Raw genomic sequence first — 18,421 nt, 5'->3', positions numbered from 1 at the left:
TTTTAAGTCAATGTACTCAGGGGGAATTTCAAAGGTGGCTTCAGCGCTCTGGCTTTCTATAGAAGTACTAATGAACTAATGGACAGGGTTGGAGTGGTCAGACATGATTGGACACAATAGTCAGACCATCTTGTGATAGGGTGTTCGGACCATGAGATGGTGAATTGTATCTTTCTAACCAGGGGAGTCCTAGTATTAATTCACTGGCAACAGGGTAGATTTTGAAACCAACCCCTTTGTGGGCACACTCACCACATTAGCATGTGATGAGCCTTGCTTTTTTGTGGTCTTGCATGGCATTCATGAACTTGATGTCCAGCCTTTCCACAATACAAACACAAAGCTGGTTGGTTAACTGGCATTGCCTTCCATCTGGCAATAGCCACGAAGTATCACGTTGCATGGGGCTTGAGGGGCTCCGTGGTCTCTTGTGTGAACTGCACCCAGGTGAGTGTTCATCTCTGACTTCTTTCACCTTTGGCCTTGTTATGATGATGCAGAAGATGGTCTAATTTAATAGATAGAGTGATCAATTGATCTAGTGTTAAATTGTCATCCTTACTAGCCAATTCTCTTAAAATTTCGGCATTCAGTCCTTGGTGAAAGATGACTAGGAGAGCCGCCTTATTCCAGCCATTGCTCGCGGCCAGAGTCCGAAACTGTAATGAATAGTCCACCACTGAACGATTTCCCTGACATTACTTAGACATAACTCCCTGCTAACCTTATCCTCGTAGGGATGATCAAACACCATCTTAAATTCCTTCAGAAATTGTGATTAAGACATGTGGTGAATCCGGAGTCCAGCTTGTGGTGGCCCATTCTAAAGTTTTAGTGGCTAATCTAGAGACAAGAAAGATATCTTGGCCTGATCTGAACTAACAGGGGAGCTATCAAAATAAACCTCACATTGAACAGGAATCAACAACATTTATCAGGGTCTCCTTCAAATTTGTCGGGTTTACTAACCGGGAAGACCACCATAGGGGTTTAAGCTATTGTGGATGAAAGCCCAGGACTTGCTGCAGGTTCTGCAAAGCTCATACTCTGGAGTTGGCCAGTCAATCCCTTCACACTGGCAACCAGTTGGGCCAACTGAGCTTGCTGTTCTGCCTGTTGGTGGGCTAGTGACTCCAAGGAATGAATCACTCCGGACAGAACCTGCTGGTGTTGTCCCAGAAGTTGCCTTTGTTCAGTTGCCTTTGTTCAGTCTTTTGAAAGGCTTCCAAGTCCGCCGTCTACATGTTAGGCGAAGTATTCTGTGATGAATCTACAGAATCCAGACACTCACAGATAAAAAAGGCAACAGTGGTTTTATTATCGCTAGGCAAAAGTGTGGTCCAATAACAGGCGTGGGTCAAATCCAAAGAACACAATAAGATCACAATGGTGATCATAACACCAGGCGGACAAACGGACAAGGCAAAAGGCAAGACAAACGGACAAGGCAAAAGATGTTGAAGAATAAACAGTCCAAATGGTTCAAAAACACATACCAAATATGATGGGCAAAAGTACAAAGAGGGTCAAGCGAAAGGCAAAGTCAGGGAAACAAAGCAAAAGGTCGAGAACAGGGTAAATACAATCAGAAGAATAACGCTCAGCAAGTTCTGAAAGAAACAGTACCTTGCACTGTTTCCAACTAAAGCCTGGGTTTATATCCTAAACTGTTCTAGTCATATGACAACATACACAGATGACCAGCATTAGAAATCGGGAGATTCTGAGTGCTGACAGGTGTGCGAGTGAATGTCAAAATTCATGTGATTCCCACAAAGTATTGTGGGCAGTGGAGTACGTCACAGATTCTGAGTCTGGGAAATTAAGTCTGTTTCCTTCCCAGAGGCATCCTGATGTGTGACACTATGTAGTAAACAATAATATTAATAACAATTACTACAAAAATACTAATAATTTATTGTGATAACATATAAACCAGTCATTGTCCATTTCTGGTATCCATTGTCATTTCTGGTATTGTTTATTTGTAGGATTCAAAGATAAATTGTTTTTATATCAAAGTTTGAAAGACTAAAATTTTCAGTTCACAAGAGCTACAATTTCTGTTGTAGTCTACAGTATCAGCAACACTAAGCTTATCAAATGTTACATTTTTTATTTTTTTATGTTTAAATTTAACCTAACAATTAAGAGCTTGTGAACTGCCTATAGAGTCAAAATAATCAGAAACAACCAAACGCCCATGTTCTGTGACATTACAACCACAATCAACTGGCAGTTTGGCACAGTATGACCAGTGTTCAAGCCTTAAACTAGAAAGAATGGATATACTGGTCTTCTTGGCCAGGTCTGTACCTTAATAGAAAGTTGCATTTTAAATCACAGTCACAATTCGTGCTGGGTGATATGACCTCAAATCAATATCATGATTAATTGGACGTTTTTATCTCTATTACGATTAATGAATGTAGCAAGACAGATGATGTAGATCCTTGGGGTAAATGTAAAATGAGAGTCTTTACTGATGAAAATGCAATCCAAAATTGAAATCAATAAACAGGCATGGGTCAGGCCCGAAAAGGGCAAAAATCACAGATGCACTAACATATAGGCAAACAATCTGAAAAAAGGGTCAGGCAAAAGGTGAGTCAAAAACAGGGCAAAAGTCAGAACCAAAATAACAAACAGACATGACCGCTCAGTAGCTCTAGAGACAGAAGCAATACCTCGCAAAGAAGCTATCTTACAAGACTGGGCTTTATACTAAACTAATCAATGAGCGGCAGGTAGATATGATCAATACTCTGGAGAGCTAGAGCACTGATTGGACTGTGAGAGTGAGGCAAGAGTAATGTGATCCCCCAGGGGTTCTGGGAGATGGAGTCCAAAGAGACCTCAGAGCCAAACGGAGTCATGACAATTATTTTTTGTTTTTGTTTTGTTTGTTTTTTGCCGTCATAGTTCACTGACTGGGTTTTTACTGTAAATATGCTCTGCATATCTTAATGTAAATCATCTCCACAGCCAGTTCTGAATTCACACGACTTTTACGGCAGTCCAATTATGTCATAATTTCACACTTCTGAGACCTAATAAACATTTGGGGTGATATTTCTGTACAAAACTTAGAAGAGACTCCTCCAAACCACCTCCACGTTTGAAGAGATTTGGCTGAACACAGCCGTAGCAGAGCGAGGCTGCTGCGTCAAAGAACAGTTAAAAGTCTGAAAGCAATGTTTAAAGAATCCAACAGCACAAGTCAAAGAAGTAACCAAACCCTTTTTACAGGGAGCTCGAACACATTCTGAGTGATAAGCCCAGCTGTCAGTCCTGAAACTTCATGATCCTCCTGTGATGCTGGCGAAGACGAAACTGAAAGCTTCGGTAGCGACTGGTGTTCGTTCATAGTCTTGATTGTTTGCCTCTGGATGAACCACATGATGCAACATGAAACATTGTTCTTTTGCGCATATGGATCGGTTTAGGAGCTGATCTGTTCAGACTGGTGTCGCATACAGATCACATTACAAAGATATTGTGAATGGCCAAACAGAAAAAAGATTTGGTGAGAAAATCAGATTTGGGCCACTTTTACCTGTTTACCAGTTTTTAATGAGACAGTACATGAACACACAGAGTGGAGAAAGCATTAATAGAATTTAAAAAATCTAAATAACTGACATGGGCAAGATTATTTCGGTTAGAGGTTCTGAATATATGGTGAATGGAGGAACAGCAAAGTAAGAATGTCATTGTACAGTGCAACTACCTGTTCTGCTGTGCACATGACAATAAAACTCTTGAATCTTGAATCTGAATGTCATTTTCAATTACTTTTCACATAAACGCCCACCAGTCACAATATTAATAAAAAAAAATACAGTTAGATATTTCCCCAAATCGTACAGCAATATAATATTATATATTATATATATATGTACAATATATATATTATCAGTTCTGATGTTTTTATTTGTTTATTTTTTTTACAGTTTACAGTAGCTCTGATTTGTTCTGACATGTATGACTTGAATGTCTATTTCTGTACAGTTGTCATGCCAGGCCACTGACAGCTGTAATTGTGCTTTTTCAGTAGGGAGAAATTAAAGATTTGGCTCTATATATTTATATAAAATATATGTCAGTCTGGTCAATCATGAGAAGTGCTAGCTAGGTTTGGCCATCAGTCTGCATGCTTTAGTTCCATGATAGATTTAGAGCTGTATATCTACCTATCTATCTGTCTATTTGTCTGTCTGTTAAAATCCTTAGCAATATTTCTTGTTTATCTCACTTTAACATTTTTTTAAATTGACTTGATATTTTTATAGGGAAGTAGTACACCTGCTCTTGCTCCCTTTTTCTGTCTCTCACTCATTAATTACAGCAAAAGCCATATTAGGTCACAGAGGCATTTATTTTTCTCTTTTTCTTGCATTCATTAAATAATTCATTTAAAGTGTGCACTCTTCTTAGGTTATTTTAAGCTTGGTATAAAAGTAAAACCCAATAAAGTTTAACTCTTACCTTGGCTTGACTTTTAACCATATATTTAGCTTGTCTAATAACAACCAGGACTGTAAGGTTTAGACATAGGTGGTTGTGATACACAGTAAATGTGAATTAGATGTAGCAATACTCTCTCATTAGAAGTGTAACTACTTTCCTTCTTGATGTGAAAACTCAACACTCTTGAACATCGTGACTGCTTTCAGCCGGCTTCTCTGAATAATTAATCATTTTTAATCGATGATTGGGCTGCCCGGTGCCTGTTTGCTGCTGTAATGTATGAGAGCAGCAAAATGCGAGTAGAGTAAAATGGCTCAGATTCACCCCCTCATACCTAGTACCTGCCTAAATAGCCCTCTCACCAAAGTAAGGCTGCAGTCATTAACTATGGACAATGTCAATTATCAATAAGAGTTAATGCATCATTTCTCTATATAATCTATGCAGTCATTGTGACAGATTGTACTACACTACAGGCAGGAGGGATTGATATGGCTTCTATTCTTTCATTTTAAAAGTGCTCTGTAATGCTCTTTAATGTTGACATGATCCGCACAGCCATTCAGACAAATTGTAATATGTTACAGGAAGTGTAAGGGGCGATATTTCTTCTGTTGTTTCATTTAAAAAGCACTGTATAATGCTCTGAAATGTTATGATCCATGTGATCATTCTGAGTGTTTCTAATACACTAATAGCATCTACTGTTTCAGACATTGCAATAGTTATAATACTTTATTAAAAGAAGAATAGGTGATAGACTCATTAATTGGAGAAGTAGTCTGGAGTTGCAGCCATATTCTGAAGCAGAATAGCAATTTCCAATCTGTACTGTATTTGAATTTGAAAATAGAAGGCAAGATGTTTTATTAGAATTCGAACCTGATGAAAAGTTATTGTTGAATGTTTAGTCAATCTCCTTGTGAAAATAACATTGTCCTTTACATTGTTGCTGTGGTTTTGTCATTTTTTTAAGTAGTTCAGTAAATGAATGTCAATGGAATGTCAGTGATTTCCTCACATTAATGCTTGTAGTGAGCAGTTACTTTGTACTGAGGGTTATGTGAAGTTTAGTGCGATACACTTACTGGTCATGCAGGGGTAAATCAGGTTTATTACTCACAATTTTTAAATAAATGAACATTGGCCTTATGTTAATATGAGTGATTGCATCATTAAGAGGGTGCTTATTTATTATAATGTGATTTGATTGGCAGTTTGTTCCCCTCACATTTGGTCTGTTTAACACCATGATTCAGTGAGAAGTCTGTCATCTAACCTTTCTTTCTCTTTCTCTCTCTCTCTCTCTCTCTCTCTCTCTCTCTCTCTCTCTCTCTTCCCTCTGTCTGATAACATATGCTAAATTATATAATATAGTTGTTCCTAATAAAGTGGCCAAAGAGTGGATGTATAAATATATCTGATAAGAATGATTCCAGATAAAATTGCAAATGTGGTCTTGAACACACTGCATGGAGGAAAGAAGAGTTATTGGTTGTTTAAAGGCTTTGGTCTCTGTTCTGTGTGTGTTTGAGAGAGAGAGAGAGAGAGAGAGAGAGAGAGAAAGAGAGAGTGGGAGAGGGAGAGAGAGAGAGCACAACTTCTGCCAAGCGTCTGTGGTGCCAGGGTGTTGGTATCCGTGGTTACGAGCGCATGCCAGTCTTCTGATTAGCATGAGCTCAGTAGGATGGAGTATTACACCGCCACCTGGATACACACACACAGACAGACAGGCAGACAGAGACACACACGCCCACACACACACGCACAAACATCAATCACACAAGCAGTGTGTGTCATCTGGCAGCTTTGAGCTGTTTTATTTCTTCGTCTCTGGCTGTTATGACCTTTTCTTTCACAGAGATATTTTCTGTGTTGTACCCCACTGGGGTGAGATAGACAACATTAAAGTACCAGGATGTACAAACAAAAGGCACATAGATGTCATCACTGTAATTAGAAAACATCTCTATCTCTGAAATGGTGACTACAGTGGAGAAGGACAAAAAATGTTCATGTAGTTAAAGGGCCTATATCCTACTTTTTTGGTATTTTTCTCCTGTGGCCTGAGCACTTAAAAATGTGGCTTATTTGGGTTTATGTACCAAAAATTGTCATCATTTATTTTAACATGGCCGTTTTCCAACATTTCCACCTATTTAAATAGGTGGTTTTTGTTAATGTGTCTTAAAGACTAAAATAGGATGAAAGTGTTCAGTTCAGATTGGCTGCCATTTATTGTGCTTCATTTAAAATCACTGGGAGCTGAAACACTCATTAAACTTCAACATGAATGGGAGGGACTAAAATGCTGTAGGATAAGTAGGTGGGTAGATGTATGTTGTGGCACCACAGAAACAATTAATTAAAAACTGTTTTTGCTGCTCTGTTTCCATATGTAGACTCTATGAATTGGAGAGTATGTGGTGATACTTATTTAACAGTATTTACATGTTACTTCAAACTCTTTTATTTAAAAAATAGTAATAAAAAAAAACAATGATACAAAGCATCAAAATGATGCCATCTGGTCTTAAAACTGTATGTGTGTCTGCACGTGTATGTGTGTGTCAGAGTGTATCTACATTTTTTTAACAAGCATTACTATTTACAGAATTTCCTCTGAACATGTTGGCTGCTAGCAGAGTGCATGAATTGTGCTTCTTTGTGCTTATCAAGGTTAATCAACTGTTAATAGTGAATGAGCTATGAGTGGGTCACCTTTCATCTCTGGGCTTATATAATGTCTGTTTGGGCTTAGAAGAGTTCCAGTTGTATGTAAAAACAAAGATTTCCTCTCTAAGATCTATTTGAAAGTGGTCTCCATGCTGTAAAAGCCTATTAACCTCAAGTCATATTTGAACTGTATCTCACTTGAACCAGGCATCAGCTTTTTTTTCTTTAACTGGTTATATCAAAGTACAACTCTTTTTAGCCATATGGTGCCCATGTTTATAGATAACATTGTCATACAGTGTCAGAAACCAGTTAATCAAGTCTGTTGGAGATTATTTGACATGGTTTGTGGTGAGAGTATGATCATTTGGATGCTAATTGTTGGGTATAAGCATTAGTATTACTTCTTAGCTATATTATCTCAAGTATAAAACTAAAGATGCAGACTGTAGACAAAGAAGCATAATTCAAGCAAACTTTTAAGCCCTTCACACATTTGGCTAATCCACATAATTTGTCCTAAGGTGGATAAACTGGATAATTAAAAAAAAATAAAATGCTGAATCATCATAAAGCATTTAAAAATATGTCTTCTTCGCTCTGGTGACAGTGAAAGATGGTTACATAGCACTTGGAACGGCTCACGTCATTGGCCGAGATGGTTTCCGGAGCAGATGGCCACTGTTTTGGTCGTTTAGGCTAAAATCCATAGCAGCCTCTTGGTATAGTTTGTTCTTTTTTGTATGTGTGCTACTCCAGGATGCTGAGACAGCTTACAGGAATATCATAAAGGTGAATTTACACAGGCGGGCATGTTTTCTACCACTGCTACAGTTTTTGCTATGTGACAGGCTTTGTCTATGTCTGTAAATACCAGTGTTTCAGCAACATTTTTAATGGAAAGGACAAAAATAATCATCTAATCGAAACAATCAAATAATCAAAAATAATATTGTTGGTGTCTGGTGACAAAACATTGCTTATAATAGTTTTATCTTTCATTCAAAATATTAACTAAAATCTAACCTTTATGAAGTACAATAATCAAACTATTTTTTCATGAAATAATCAGATTTATATTTCATGTTTTAAAGTTTGTGATCGATTAGAAGCTCTCGAATAGCCATGAATGGCCCGACCTCCTGTTTCACTGAGGTAAAAATATGAGGTGGTACACAGACCAGATCAGTCATCTATCACTGTGAAAAAGACCAGAGAATACAGCAGTGATGTGTGGCAAAAGAGATAATTGAGTTGCACAAATCAGGAAGTGCCTGCACAAAAGCAATGGCAGAGGTTCAGAACTTGCCGATATGTCTTTGTTGAGCCCAAGCACAGTGAGGGAGATGGTTTGTTTGGCCAAAGAATCTCACAGCTGTTGAGCTGTGACATTAGTTACGGGGTTAGAGCATTTCCCAAACCACAAACGGACGACACCTACATAACCACAAGTTTATACAACCACAAAGATAGACATGCCAAGAAACTACCTCCTCCCCACTGTAAAGTATGTTGGTGGATCTGTGATGTTCTGAGGCCCTTGACAGCTTGCACAGATACATGGTATCATGTCCTCCATCAAGGACCAGTAGATATTAAATCAAAGCTAACTGCTTCAGGACAGTGATCCACAATACTCCCCAAAATCAACACAAAAATTGGTCACCTACCACAAAAGCTTTGACAGGGCCTAATCTGTCTCCAGGCCTAAATTAGTATTATAAGAGATGATTCAGTGCTGGTATCTTTGAAAATGGTGGCAATAATTGTGGTCCACGTTTGAGGAAAAAAATGTTCAGGATAAAATGTATATTTTTTAATACTTAAAAAAGTATTTTAGTATTTCATAAAGGGCAAAGTTTGATTAATGATTTGAATGAAAGGTACAGCCTGTTTTACTCATGTTTAAAAGGGGTGCCAGTGTTTGTGGAAGGCACTGTGTAATAAATATTTTGGCTATTATATGTCGTGAAGTTGTACACTTGTACACACGACATTGTACACTTCCTCATGTGATAAGTAGCTTTGGACACACCTACTGCAGGCAAGTCTAGTCTCTTAATGTGAACGTTTAGTTAGTCATGCAGTTTGTATCATGCTAATGTTAATTGGTAGCTGTAGGCTTCCATTTCTCATTAGCCCCATACCTCCAGTGAAAATCTAAACAAGACATGTTGAGTGATTGCATTTGAATTAAGAGGCATATTGTGTAAATTTGATTGTTTGGCTGAACTATCCCTATAAGGCCACGTGTGATGTGTAAATCATGTCAACACTGGATGAATGGGAACCCCAGAGTCTAAGATGCTGTTGAAGTGCACGGACATGACAGTAATATTAATTTTATGAAGTGAATGCAGCCTAATTTAACGTAATGCGTGTTTCTATGTAATGAATGCAGCCATTTAAAGCATAAATGAGAGTAAATGATTTCATCAAAAGCCTGAAATCATTCACACTCTTGAAAAAGCTTGCTAATGCATTTGGGGTCAAATGCAAAATAAAGGGCAAAAACGATATGCGTATTCTTACACAAACAAACAGAAATACGGATAAATGACAGTTTCCAGCCTGTCCCGCTGTCGGAATTTCAATCATTCTCACGAATTTCAATCATTCTCAGTCCTTTCACACAAACAGACATACACAGATGGCATAGAGGTCGACGCGCTTTAATGAATTTTCAAAGGGGGCAGCATTGGCAATATTAAAAGGGAAGACTAACCTTCAACTCTTTTGACACTACTCCACAAACACAAACACACAGTGCTGGGGGCAAACTGGGCAGCCTACCAGCACACACACACACACACACACACACACACACACACACACTAAACTGAAAGACTAGTTCTCCAGACTGATAAACAGTTTCCTCCCACAGGCAATCAGACAGATCTTCCTGATGGACCTTTAAACATTCAGGCTGAAGTCCTATTCTTCACTTTCATCTTTTGAACTGCACCCAGCCACTTTACATGTGACACATCATACTTCACTCTAAACTTACTGGATATTTTCAAATATTGTGGTAAATAAGTGCCGATATGATGCAAACTGTGCTATAAGATAAAAATATAAAAAGTGCTATAGACATTTTCCTGGTCTTTAGAACAGTTTATTTGTTATTACTGAAGTAGTGTTGTGTCTCCTGCTGGTTGATTACGGTGGTGTTTTTTCAGCAGCAGATTTGTATAATGACTCATATAAATGCTAAGCTGTGGGGAGCTGACCAGTCTAGAGTGGATCGTGTCGTATTTGTGGTTTTATCTTTGAATCTTTTCATGGTATTTTTCACAAATCCCTCTTGCTGTGGACGACATGATACTTAATGTGTTTTATGGGATGTGGGGGCTGAATACGATTAACTGTGAGATTCTCCCACTACTGCTGTTTCTGTAGCTACATTTTAAAACATCATGCGTTTGCAGATATTTACTCTCTACATCTATCTGTCATCTTCTTTCTGTTTCTCTGTAGTTCTTTCTCTCTCCCTCTCTGTCTGTTTTTCTGTAATTTTCCCTTTCTGTTTCTAATTCTCTCTCATTATTTAGTTACAATATTGCCAAAACTTTATGCAAAACTTTAAACACTGTTTATTTTCATATTCAACATTAATTTGTTTAGAAAAACACTGCCATTTGCATCTCTTCTAACTATATATGGTATTTTAAAACAGTAGACATTGTTTATAAGGCGCTTAATCATTTACACACAGAGAATGAATTGATAAAACATTTTTAAAATTATAAACTAATTTCTCTTTTTCTCATCTTTCTTTGTCTTGTTTCTGTGTTTTCTTCCCTTTTTGTTTCCTCACACACTTTCTTTTCTCATTTTCCTCTCACACACTTTTATTTACTACTACTCTCTCTCCCTCTCTCTGTATGTGTTTATTCTCTCTCTCTCTCTCTCTCTCTCTCTCTCTCTGGAGCGGCTCCAGGCGGCCATCCTGCTCCTGATGGAGTGTGGTGAGTAAAGTAGCTGCTGGAGTTTACGCTCTGTTGATCAGGTTAAAGTGTGACACCAGCGCAGGGAATGCTCGCTGTCACTGTGCTAATTGAACAATAATAAGACAGAGCCTGCTTTCATTTTCACCCACAGACACACTTTCCTCGCGCCTGTCAGTCCGTCCATCCGTTAACTCAGCTTGCAGAGAAGCCAGATGGAACCGAGCCATGGTCACACATGCACACACACCTACAGCCTTGTGATCAGCCTTAGCTAGGCCAGTACAGCACAGAGAACATTTAATTTCTCAAAGTTTGTGACTTGGGAAACTTATTGGTGATTCTCCTGAAATTCCTTAAAAGAAATGGGAGCATTAGACACAAAGGAGGCATGGGATACAGGAGGGATGAGATAAAGGAGAGATGAAAGTTTAGCTGCTGGAAAAACATCTGAGCAACAAGAGAGACTTAAGTAACAAACTCCTTCATCTTTCCATCAGATCTTATTGTTGTCTACATAAAGTTTTCAGGTAGAGATGGCACCGTTTAAAGCTTGTTGTTTCATGTGTCATCTAGGTTCATTATCAGAAGTCTGTGCTATAGGCTACATCAGATAGTGCAGCTCAGCTAAGGTAAAAGCTTACAAGGAAGGTAAAAGTTTACAAGGAAAATTAAACAGAGGCACTGGGTTCGTACAGAGAAAAGTCAGAGTACTGTTACAAAACATATCTGGTGTACAAACTGGTTGTTTTCCCATGTCTTGCACTCAAATTCAAGTACTTTCACAGCTCCTTTGAATCCATTGTGTGTAAGTGTATGTAGTCAACTGTATCTCTGCCTTTCTTCTCTGCCGTTAATCTCACAGCTATCTTCATCAGACCATATACCATGTTACATTTACAGCATTGCTGCTTCTAAATTCTTTGAGTGAGAGAGATGCTTTTTGAATGAAGGTGGAGATATTGGACAAATGTGTAGTGTATAGGCATATTGCAGTTTTTATGGACAGGTTATTCAAGTGTTTAGAAGTATTTATTGAGGTTGTTCTAATATCTAGCATATTATAGCATAATGTATTAAGGCTGTTTCTACATTTATATTTGGCATAAGCTTTTATCCAGAGCAACTTACAATTTGATCATTTTACACAGGTAGGCGGAAGTAGTGTTAGAAGTCTTGCCTAAGGATTGGTATAGTATAGGGTGCTTACCCAGGTGGGAGATTGAACCCCAGGAGATTGAACCCAAGTCTACAGCATAGAAGGCAGAGGTGTTACCTACTGCACTATACCAACCACTACACACAATACCAACCAATACGGATTAATATCTTCTATTCTTACTGTTATTAAGGTTGTTTGTGGCCTAATATCTCCTCTTCTTGTCTGTGGGAGTATGTATTGATGTTCTTTATGGACTAATATCCCCTGTTGTGGTGAATAAGGGTGTTTGGTAATATTGCTTATAGATTAGTATATTCTATTCTAGTGTAAAGGAATGTTTGTTGAAGTTGTTTCTAGACTAAGATCTCCTTTTCTAGTGAATACTGGTGTTTATTTTCCTCTATGAAATGCCTCTTATTACATTTTGCTTACTTATCTGTAACTCATACATTATTAAAACAATCTAAGAGATCCTGTGAAAGGTGTAGATTCAAAATGTCTTGCCATGTTTTAGTAACTTTTGTGAAACAAATCAAAAAAGTCTGAAGTGCAAACTCACACACATCTTCTAAGCCTCTTCTCCTTCTGGATCACAGGGGGTGCTGGAGCCTATCCCAGCTGTCATCGGGCGGAAGGCTGTGCAAACTCATTATGTACATTATTGCATTTACATTATCATGTATGTAAATGAAATGTAATGACAATAATAATTTACAAAAAACTGTTGTGATTGGATTCTTTGATGTTACCTGCTAAGCTTTCACTGCCTCATTATGATCCGTTTCTGCTAATATAATAAGGCACATTCCATTATTAACTGCCTGCGCTGGCGTGCCATCTGCTGTGAATGGCGTGGGTTTTTGTGGGTTTTTTCCTTGTCAGTAGCGAATGGACGGTTTCCTTTACGCAGAGATTGAGTGTGCGAGCTGTTAGATGTGAGGTTACAGCTAAGAGAATTACACTGCTAAAGCTGACAGCTGGGACCACTGGCGTCAAGGAGAAAAGAAAGAAAGAGGGGGGGATATGGGTTGGGTGGAAGAGAACAAACTCTTATTTTTTCTCCTCTCCTTTTTTTAAGCGGATCAGAAGCTTTAGGGGTCCCCATGGAAGTCTTAAAACAAGGAATTGAAAAGTGAAGAGGGAAACTGGCATAATCTAGCATATATCTGTCCTTCTTACTGGTGAGCAGAGCCATGCAAGGGCAGAAACACTTTTGGCAAGAATAAAGCCCTGCAGTGTTTCTTCATGCATAGCAACAGCAAATCAATGACGAAAGTTTGAAGAAACATTGTATTTATGCAGTTTTGTCCTTAACCAAGATATATTTAGCCAAGACATGTCTGGTATGAAGTTTGCTTCTTTAGTTTTACACTGCAGCTACAATGCTAATGTAATTAACAAGTAATAAATGTTTATACCCACCAGCTCAGAGCAAACCGCATGCCTTTATCACCACACACTTACCTCAAATCATGTGGAGTTATTAAATAATCTGTAATACATTTGCTTACTGTATTAGGCACTATTATCTACATCCATGTGTAAACATACAATACCATCACTAAATACAAGCTGATGCATACTTCTGTCCATCAAGCATGTCTTGGTTGATCATAGGATGAAGAAGAAAATTGTGTAAGGTTGATTTATGTTGTCTGTAGCTTTATGGTCATTGTTCTTTTCGCCTTTGAATGTAAACAAAAAACATCACTGGAGTATATTTATGCAGTAAATCACCTGCCTCTCTCTCTCTCTCTCTCTCTCCCTCTCCCTATCTATCTATCTATCTATCTATCTATCTATCTATCTATCTATCTATCTATCTATCTATCTATCTATCTATCTATCTATCTATCTATCTATCTCTTCCCTGTACTTGTGAGATGAACTGACTAATATTAATGTAACTCATTTCATCTGCTCGAGGGGCTCACACACTCTTTCATTTCTATATGTGTAATAAATGAATGTGTGTGTGAGTATGTTTGTGTGTGTGTGAGAGAGAGAGAAAGAAACAGGAACTAATCTGAACTTTGCACACTCTGAGGTATCACACACATTGCCATCTTTCACACTGCCACCACCATCACCACTGTGAAGTCAACTGCAATTTACTGATCTCTCTCTCCCTCCCTCTCTCTCTCTCTCTCTCTCTCTCTCTCTCCCTCTCTCTCTCTCTCTCTTTTTCTCTGTATGCTTGCAGATGTGACCAAGAGCATCGGGAAAGGTAAGAGAGTTGGCTTTGGTTTTAATTGTTTCTTGGCTGTAAATGTAATGCACAGAGCACTTCTCAAATGGGAAAACACACACACACACACACACACCCTCCCAGTACTGTGCAGAAGTCAGAGACGGATATTTCCTTCTTAAATTTCTAGTCAAAACAACCATCAAGGACAAGTTACTTATTTTTCTGAGGAGATTAGGTACAAGATATTCCACTTACATAAGATTGGAGATTAAAGAATAAAAAACACTGACAAAAAAACCCACAAAAAACAGGAGCATCCAAATTGGACATCAAAAAAATAAATGAAAACTCCAAAGAAAATGGGACTCCTAACAACCATGCATACCTGGTAGACACCAAAACTGTCCCTATCAGGTACACAGCACTTAAAGCTTTTGTCTTTGAGAGAGAGAAGAAAAGCAAGCTCCACTCTTGATTCTGATATCTGAAAACATCTGTGAGAAGACACTCAGTGCTATGAGTATGAAAGCATCTGTAGCTGTCAAGAAGCTCTTACTGAGAAAAGGAAACAGACACATCGAACAAAGATGCTGCTGCTGTTCTCAGAGCAATGAACTAGACCTGAAGTCTGAACTTTTAACTTTGGAGGTGTGGACAATATCCCTTTTTTTTGAAAAACTGAAAGCAAGTCTCCAAAAAAGATGCAAACTGTAATAAAAGTAAAGAGAGCACTCACTGTATACTGATTCAGTTATGGAGGCATCATAATTTGTTAAATATGTGTTCTCCACATTTTTCCTGACCCAAAAATGAATACTGTGTACTTTATGACCATTTTGACAAAAGAATATATAAAGGTTGTGATGCCTGTCATTTTTGAACAATACTTTACATACATACATACACATTAACTAACCCACTCATACAGAGATTCTCGCTGTGAATCAGTCACTCTTTCAATAAGGTGCACAGAATTCAGCGCATGCATGTGTGCGTGTTTGCTTGCTCTTTGCAATGCTCTGCATGAATCCCCACTCATGGGCCGCACACACACTGCCTCTCTATTTCTGGATGCCGGTTTGGTGCTCTGCGTCGCAAATTTGAATTTTATTCAAATGAGAGAGTCAAGTGGCCCAGTTTACTGAGAGAGGATTCACTGGCATTGACTCAGATAGAGAGAGACAGAGAGAGAGAGAGAGAAACAGAGACAGAGAGAGAGTGAGACACACTCCAGAGAGAGAGAGAGAGAGAGAGAGAGAGAGAGATTTTGGCCTGGAAAAGGATGACCATAGCTTGTTCAGAACAAAGCATCTGATTGAATGATTAAGTGGCAGTAATAAACATTAAAACAATTCAGACTTATTAAAGTCTGATGCATTTCCTGATACTGGAAATGTCACAAATAGGCTAGAAAGGTAAACATCTAGAAGTAAAACCAAAGGACTTTGTCATGCACTGTAAAATATGATTTAATGTTTAAACTTTAAAAAGATGGTCGCCTTAAAATTTAAGTTAAACAAATCCCAATGGTAAATTTACAGAGCACTACCAGCATTACCATTCTGTTAATTTATTATTTGAAATTCATTCAACTGCAAGTTTTAAGTTGATCAAGTTAGTAATTTAATAAAGTTGAAAAATTAAATAAGCATAAATAATTGTTTTTAGTATAATATTATCTTATTTATATTATTATATCTATAATCCAAGTTGCATTACACACGGTTAAAAGGAGAGCTGCTGTGAAGTTTGAATGGATGGAAAGTTTGATTCCACTTTATTTGACACTTTATTTACGGTTGATAATCAGTAGTTTGACTATCAGGGTTTTAAACAGGGTTATGGTTGAACTTAGCTTTTGTTTGAGTAATGACTGATATTAGGATTAATGTGAGTGCTGATAATAGATACTTAGTTGAGCAAAATTGAACAAGTTGCAGTTTAGCAAAAAACACATACGGCTATTGGATTGAATTTAACAATCACTGAATTGTCACAAAGAAGCATTAAATTACCATGGGCTTTGAGAATAAAGAGACTTGCAAAAATAAAACTCTGTGTCACATATGTGAAAAACCCTTCTGAGAAATATGGAACAAGTTCACAAAGAAATCTTCTGTGTTGAACAGCTTCTTGTTGCTGGTTAGTAACAAATATATACATAAAATATATAAATATATACATAATGACAAATATATATTAATCAGCTGCAGCACCTTCTGTCTGTTTATCCTCCCTAAGATCACCACCATTTTTAATTACTTTATTCATTATTATTTTTATTTATTTATTTATTATTATTATTTTTTCGATATGTAAAATTTGTGTTTTTATTCCTTTGACAGTCCTCTGGTACCTGCTGATTTCTTTCAGGTTTCCTAGCTATGGCCACTGAAACAGAAATACCTGATTGGTCTTATCCTGTTTACAATTTTTTATTTTGCAAATATGCTTCTATAGTAATTTATTGCATTTCTTTTGATCGGCAGGAAACATATCCACCTGAAGTCACAATTGAAAGTGTATGCATTTTATTACACACAAATTAAAATGTCAATGGAAACCTAATTGGAGGTGTAACCTATAAGCAAACAAATGGAACACCATTTAACCTGCTACTAATGACACCATTATACTGTATATTCAGCATCATTGACATTTATAATGTCTTTCTCTATAATTCCACATACATGTATGTTTGGACTGTGTTTGGTGGGAATAAAGGGAACACTTAAACAACACAATATAACTCCAAGTAAATCAAACTTCTGTGAAATCAAACTGTCCACTTAGGAAGCAACATTGATTGACAATCAATTTCACAGCTGTTGTGCAAATGGAAAAGACAACAGGTGGAAATTATTGGCGATTAACAAGACACACTCAATAAAGGAGTGGTTCTGCAGGTGGGGACCACAGACCACTTTCTGCTTTCTGACTGATGTTTTGGTCACTTTTGAATGTTGGTGGTGCTTTCACACTCGTGGTAGCATGAGACGGACTCTACAACCCACACAAGTGGCTCAGGTAGTGCAGCTCATCCAGGATGGCACATCAATGCGAGCTGTGGCAAGAAGGTTTGCTGTGTCCGCTACCTCCGCCTTTGTGCAAGGAGGAACAGGAGGAGCACTGCCAGAGCCCTGCAAAATGACCTCCAGCAGGCCACAAATGTGCATGTGTCTGCACAAACGGTTAGAAACCGACTCCATGAGGATGGTATGAGGGCCTGACGTCCACAGATGGGGGTTGTGCTCACAGCCCAACACTGTGCAGGATGCTTGGCATTTGCCAGAGAACACCACGATTGGCAAATTCGCCACTGGCGCCCTGTGCTCTTCACAGATGAAAGCAGGTTCACACTGAGCACATGTGACAGACGTGACAGAGTCTGGAGACGCCGTGGAGAGCGATCTGCTGCCTGCAACATCCTTCAGCATGACCGGTTTGGCAGTGGGTCAGTAATGGTGTGGGGTGGCATTTCTTTGGAGGGCCGCACAGGCCTCCATGTGCTCGCCAGAGGTAGCCTGACTGCCATTAGGTACTGAGATGAGATCCTCTGACCCCTTGTGAGACCATATGCTGGTGCGGTTGGCCCTGGGTTCCTCCTAATGCAGGACAATGCTAGACCTCATGTGGCTGGAGTGTGTCAGCAGCTCCTGCAAAATGAAGGCATTGAAGCTATGGACTGGCCCGCCCGTTCCCCAGACCTGAATCCGATTGAGTACATCTGGGACATCATGTCTCGCTCCATCCACCAACGTCACGTTGCACCACAGACTGTCCAGGAGTTGGCGGATGCTTTAGTCCAGGTGTGGGAGGAGATCCCTCAGGAGACCATCCGCCACCTCATCAGGAGCATGCCCAGGCGTTGTAGGGAGGTCATACAGGCACGTGGAGGCCACACACAATACTGAGCCTCATTTTGACTTGTTTTAAGGACATTACATCAAAGTTGGATCAGCCTGTAGTGTG

The 18,421-nt window shown here is 38.6% G+C and overlaps 1 protein-coding gene across 49 annotated transcripts in view; it reads left to right on the top strand.

The window, feature by feature from the left end:
* Positions 1-18,421, top strand: part of LOC108427456 (protein tyrosine phosphatase receptor type D) — a 713,922-nt gene that overhangs the window by 155,151 nt on the left and 540,350 nt on the right. For all 49 annotated transcript variants that reach the window (XM_017697632.2, XM_037532739.1, XM_017697621.2 and 46 more), the window contains exon 4: positions 14,462-14,485. The gene's annotated coding sequence lies outside the window, so the exon portion shown is untranslated. The remainder of the gene's footprint in view (positions 1-14,461; positions 14,486-18,421) is intronic.

Source organism: Pygocentrus nattereri, chromosome 22 (assembly GCF_015220715.1).
Source record: "Pygocentrus nattereri isolate fPygNat1 chromosome 22, fPygNat1.pri, whole genome shotgun sequence".
NCBI lineage: Eukaryota > Metazoa > Chordata > Actinopteri > Characiformes > Serrasalmidae > Pygocentrus > Pygocentrus nattereri.
The sequence above is the reverse complement of the archived record's forward strand: the minus strand, read 5'-3'. Positions and strand labels throughout refer to the sequence as shown.